General features: G+C 36.3%; 1 pseudogene; it reads left to right on the top strand.

The window, feature by feature from the left end:
- The first annotated feature begins 1,841 nt into the window (after positions 1-1,841).
- On the top strand, positions 1,842-2,051 carry LOC145248534 (U2 spliceosomal RNA; annotated as a pseudogene).
- The last annotated feature ends 4,613 nt before the right edge of the window (positions 2,052-6,664 follow it).

Genomic DNA, 6,664 nt, shown 5'->3' with positions numbered 1-6,664 from the left:
TTAATCAAGCTCGACTCCATTCCCTCAAAGCTGCTAAACTTCTGTCTGGCCAGCAATCCCGTTCTACTGAAGATACCCGAACTGTAATCTCTAAACGTATATACCATGCACTGAATAAGGCAGCGGAGGTTAAGGCAATAGCTCTAAATATATTTAAGGTCTTTGACAGCGTATGACACGATGGTCTTCTCATGAAAATCTGATCATATGATATTACTGGACTAATACTTAACATAATTAAATACTTTTTAAATAAGAGAAGAATCCAGCTTGTCCTCGATAGTCATACGTCAAAATATGATATAAATGCGGGAGTATCTCAGGGATGGATCTTTGGACCTTTATTATTCCTGATATTCATACATGACCCCCCTGATATAATTGTTTCTGAGATTGGTATATTTGCTGACGACACCACGCTCTATAACAAACAGGAGGGGAAAACGAATGAACACATATCCAAGGCAATTACGGACGCCCTGGAGGAAGACTTCCAGTCTGTAGTGAAATGCGGACAAAAATGGATGGTAATATTCAATGCTGCCAAAACTAAGCTTCGTTTCTTTAATAACTACAAAAAAAAAATTTTTTTCAACCACTAATAGCTATGGCTAATAATACATTATCTGAAAGTACTTCGTTCAAACTCCTCGGCTAAACGTTCACTGGGAACATGAGTTGGAAAAAATACATTGAGGGTATTGTCAAGTCTGCTGCAAAAAAGGTGGGCTCTCTCTACCGTGCTAGAAAGTTACTTACGCCTGAGAGTATCCTGTACCTCTTCAAGGCCACTATTCGCCCATGTATGGAGTATTATTGCACCATTTAGACTGGTGTATCTGCTACTAGTCTCTTATTCTTATACAGTGTACAAAAGGGAGTTGCCAACCTAATAGCCCTCGCACTGTCAGGTTTCAACTTCTATCCCCATCGACGAAATGCTGCATCCCTCTGCCTGTTTTGCAAGTATTTAATGCTAGGTGTCCCGACGAACTAGAGGCCCTTGTACTTCCTCGACGCAAACACCACGGACAAACCCGACAAGTAGTAAAATTCTACTCCTACACAGTAGAGATCCCAAGATACCTTCTACTCTAATAGTTTCTTCCCTATGACTGGTAGACTTTGGAATTTCTTTCCGGGATCCTGCTTCCTTTACTGTACTGACATGCAGAAGTTCCAGTGTAATGTAAACAGACATCTTGCTGCTCAACTCCCTACATAGTATTCCTGCAACTTATGTCCCAGATAGTAGTCCCCTGCATCAAAGTGGCACTGTGCCTTGTTTGCGGCGAAAATGCAATAAAAAAAAGCCAAAGAGTTTGAAAAATGCTTTCTCTCTTCTCCTTTCTCCCCCTGCTCTCGCTCTCTCTCTCTCTCTCTCTCTCCCTCTTTCTCTCCATGTATGTCTGTCTGCCTCTCTCCCGTAAAACAATTCTATCAAGACCACTGTCACTAGATGAAAAACTATAAAGATGGGGAAGAATATCCTGAAAAGATGGCAAAGAAGGCGAGAGACTGAGGGGTGCCAAAAAACGGCCTTCTTCATTATTTTTTGGCTATTTTCACTTTGACGAGCAGAGACGATGTCAGTGCCTGATTTCACCCTCTCTCTTCGGCTGTGGGTGGCATTCAACCTCTTCCCCTCAACAATTTACCCCCGGATATCTTATACACTTTCAGATAAGTATCAAGTTGTCATGAAACAATCCTTACAAATATTTTCCCCTTTGTCGGATGTTTGCGGAATGAGGGAGGGGCAGTTTGAATTTAGGTAAAAAAAAAAAAAAATCCCTAAAAGACCCCTTGAATGAAATCCTTGTAAATTAGTAACATCAAATGTCGATTCTTTGGCCTTCTGGCCTAGATCAAAGTTTAGTATCTGTTCTGATTCTACATTTAAATTTTTGGTTCTCGGTTAGTGAAGGAGAAATCCTTCACGACTAAGACAATTTTTTTATTTTTGTTCTTTTTTCCACATTAAAAAACAACCTTGGTGTCTAACTCTGCCCTCGTGGGGAGGCAAAGTAAGTAGGAACATCAAATGTCAAATAATAATCTTGACGTTGTGTTAACCCAAACCTCGAATATAAACATTATATATATATATATAACACGTGGATATATGGATAATTATATTTTAACAATATATGCGCCGCTCCCCATTTGGGGGTATCAAATTGATCAAAGTGGAAATTAATCTCAAATCGCATTTAGGTGAAAATGCACTTTCGCATAAATAATTGAATTCATTCAAAATATCGTAAAAAAAAAACAAAAAACAAATAACATCTATACCTATCTATCGATCTATCTATCTATCTATCTATCTCTATATCTGTCGCTGTCTCTGTCTCTGTCTGTCTGTCTGTCTGTCTGTCTGTCTGTCTCTCTCTCTCTCTCTCTATATATATATATATATATATATATATATATATATATATATATATATATATATATGTATATCAGTGATGGGACGATTCCAATATTTTCTCCGATTCCGATACTATTAACGATTCCCGCCGTACTAAATTCCCGGTTCCGATACTATTACCGACTCTAATTCTTTAAACCTCTTAGTATTTCATTATGAAATTGTTATTTTGTCCCGATTACCGTAAAAAGATGTGTTAAAAGTGCGTATATTTTCTCAAACGTAAAACCATATTTGTGAAGGTGTGCTGTTAGATTTACGAGAAATTTAAATCAATAAATATTTATTATTATTATTATTATTATTATTATTATTATTATTATTATTATTATTATTACCAGCAGTAGAAGATTAAAAAAACAAAAACAAATAAAAAAGATAATTAAGGAATCGTTTTGGCATTGGAAAATAGACACAATTTTTGTCGATTCCGATACCGCTAAAAGTTCCGATTTTTCTGCTTTCCAATTTCAGTTCCGAGTAATCGCCCAAACACTAATATATATATATATATATATACACACGTACATGTATGTCTGTGTATGTGTTTATGTGTTCTTCAATTGAGTTGACTATTTTAATGTTCTTTTTAGAATTATTTCATATTACTTTGTATTAAACACTTTTAGTAGAGTATTAATTGTAATTATATTTTACATTTAAACTTGTTCAATTAACTATATATTGGCATTTATAGTTGCCTCATTTCCTGTGTTTATTGATATTGTCCAAAGGCAACATCCTAGCAAATGGAATTAAAGGTGACTTAGTAACTGAGTCCAAATTCCTCGAAGACATGAAACACTGATGTCTGTAAGTAAAATATTAATGATTACTCTCTCTCTCTCTCTCTCTCTCTCTCTCTCTCTCTATATATATATATATATATATATATATATATATATATATATATATATATATATATATATATAATCGATTTCTGCCTTTTTTTTGTTTGTATGTATATTTGTTCACAATTTGATAAATACATACAAAAAGATCGATTACTCTCCTAATGAATTTTCATACTGAAAACTTACTTGCATGGAGTTAATTCCATTTATTTCTATATATAGTATGATCCTTGCATAATATAAGCCCAAGAGGTAACCTCATTTGCATATTACGTTAAGGAAAGCCAATTTTACTAAATAGCTGTATGTTTTTGTTTTTTTTTTTTACACAGTCGTTACCACTTATCAAGGCCCGGAAGCCACTCAGGGATAAGGGTTATTGCAAGTACATTACGTTAGTGTGGAGATTTGATGAAGTGTTTACTTAAGGGGGCCGTTCATTAGGAATTTGTTAACGTTGGACTTGAAGACATCTAAGTTGTAGTCAGGTGGGAAGCAGGCAGACGGAACAGAGTTCCACAGGCGTGCAGTTCTAAGAAAGAAGCTTTGTTCATGGAATCCACGTTTTGATTTAGGCTCACCAACTCATATTTTTTCCCTGCTATGATGAACCAGAAAAGGCGTTACCTGTTGGATCAAGTGCAACATTTCCCTTCGAAAACTCTTTAACCTGCGGCAAATTACATTTTAAACGTATTAGAAAGTGCCTTTACGAAAAAAAAAAAAAAGCCCATTGAATAAAAGTTCCTTTACAAAAAATAAAACAACCAGTGAAAGGAATTCCATTTTTTTCTTAAACTTTTTACAAGTCACGCACGCTTTAAAAAAAGCTTACTTTGCAACGTCATGACGTCATAAGTACTCGTGGTTGTGTGGGCAAAATAGTGTATCCGTAAATTTTCGCCTTCTTTCGCGTTTCACGTTCGAGCCCGGACACCGCGGCTCATTGTCTTGTGTTTTTTTTTTTTTTTTTTTTGGTCACACGAAATCTTCTTACTATTTTGATTAAAAGAAAAATTGTTTTGATTCATTTATTTTTATTTATTTATTTATTTTTAGAGGGGAGTATTTTCCAGCGCACGAGCAACAAAATGTGCTCAGTATCCGGAAAATAGCTTCTTTTCTTTGTATCCGATCTACCAAAATATTTAGTTGAAAGGGTTACACGTACTTCTTCTTTTTTTGGGGGGGGGGGGATAATTACATTTTCATGTTTTATTCGTTTTTTTTATTTTTGAAATTGTTGTGGGGCTATCGATGTTGCACACGATGAACGTGATCAGTAGGGCTATGACAACAGCATATTCTTTTCCTTGTTTTGATTCTCAGGAATATATCCATTGATATCTTATATATTTTTTATGTAGAGTGATGTGATCCTCGGTTGATTAATTGTGTCTAACTGTGTCGAATATATACTCGAGAGTAAAAACAATGTTGCCCGGATCGACATGAAGTTCCGTTTGGAACACACCTACTATACTAAGTATATTGATCACTAGGGCTATGACAACAGCATATTCTTTTCATTGTTTTCACTCTCAAGTATATATCCGACACAGTTAGACACAATTAATCAACCGAGGATCACATCACTCTACATAAAAAATATATAAGATATCAATGGATATATATATATTATATATATATATATATATTGATGCGTGTATATATATATATATATATATATATATATATATAGACATATATATATACACATCTATATGCATATATATTCACATATATATACAAATACATACATACATATATATGAATATACATATATATGAATATATATATATATATATTAGGTTATTTTGCACTTTACGTCCCTTTTGAAAACAGTTACAAATCAGGTTTCGTTGTTGTAACACCCGTTTACCAATTGTTTTTTCCTTTATGACAAAATCCAATCAGTTTCTGTGTTTTTTTTTTGGGGGGGGGGTTCAGTTTTTTTCTCTACCTCGTGTCGTCCATTTCTCTTGATTTTTTACATTTTTTTCGTCATTAATTTTTCTTTTTCTCTCTTTTTCTTTTATAAACCCTCGCCCCATACCTCTCCCGCCCCCTTCCCCCTCTCTCTTTGGCATTATTAGTTCCCAGGAACTTCGTTTTATCTACGACACTTTTCATTCCTTTTTATACTACTCTTTCCTCGCCTCAGCCAAAATAAGCCAGAATTTGCTTTATTCTCATCCTTGGGACGCATTCTTTTTCGTTTTCTCTTCAAATTCTCATCCCATCTCTTCATCTTCCTTTGTTATCCTCCTCTTCCTATTCTTTCTGCCATTCTACATCTTCCGCATAAATCCCCCTTTTCTTCATCCATTTGCTAGCTTTTCCGCATTCTCATCTTGTCTTTCTCATCCTACTCCCATTTTTCCTTATTTATCTTTTTTTTTTTTTTTTTTTTTTTAGAAATGCTGACATCTTTCTCTCTCTCGCCTCTCCACCTTGCTCACTTTTCTGCTCCCCTCTCTCTTTCCTTCTTCTTTCTTATCTCCTCCTCCCATCCCCCTGCCCCTTTCTCTCTCTCTCTTCTTTCTATTCTTCTCCCCCTTATTATCTTTGTGTTCTTCACAAATCCCGCTTCATCCTTTTGCAAACTTGTCCATAGTGTCATCTTTTTCTTTTTCTATTCCTTCACGTCTCCAGCCACCACCACTACCACCACCTCGTCTTCAAACCTACGCCTTCGCTTTTCCCCTCATCTTTTCCTCCTCTTTGACGCTTTTCTAACCCATTAATTCTTTCTTTATTTCTTCCTTCCCTTCAATATCTCACCCTCCCCGACCAACCCACACCACATTTGAATATTCCCGCACCATAATTAGAATTCCTTGGTCAATGAAGGAGACTGGTGGGTGGGTGTGGGGGTGAACTGCGGCGGCTGCAGTGTTGGTGGTGTTGGTGGTGGTGATGATGATCTTGGAAGGTGGAGGTTGTCTGAGAGGGGATACGGCTCCGTGGTGCCGGTCCTGAAACAGCAGAGGGAAAGGCGGGAAGTGGGGTACTCTGAGCGGTTGGTCGGGGCAGAGATTAAGAAAACTCTTTTTTTTTTTATATAAGACGTTAAAAGAACTTTTTCTTCTCCTTTCAACTTTGCCGACGCAAGACTTACCATTTTCCCTTTCATGTTTTGCGCCTTCGAATCAGAAAAAGACATTTTCCACATTTTCTTCTAGATGAGCCACGCCGTGACCGCCTTATACATATATAGGTGTCGACGCACTTACAAACATATATGTATTTCAATTCCATTCCGTATTTATTTTGGGGGTGTAGGATGGTGGTAAGTGAGTGTTTGCAGGATGGAGGCGCAGGTCTGGACGGGTGGTAGCCTGGGGTATACTAAGGTTCCTTCTAATATGTCCAA

Source organism: Euprymna scolopes, chromosome 26 (genome assembly GCF_053919585.1).
Source record: "Euprymna scolopes isolate OS-2025 chromosome 26, ASM5391958v1, whole genome shotgun sequence".
Taxonomy (NCBI): Eukaryota; Metazoa; Mollusca; class Cephalopoda; order Sepiida; family Sepiolidae; genus Euprymna; species Euprymna scolopes.
The sequence above is the reverse complement of the archived record's forward strand: the minus strand, read 5'-3'. Positions and strand labels throughout refer to the sequence as shown.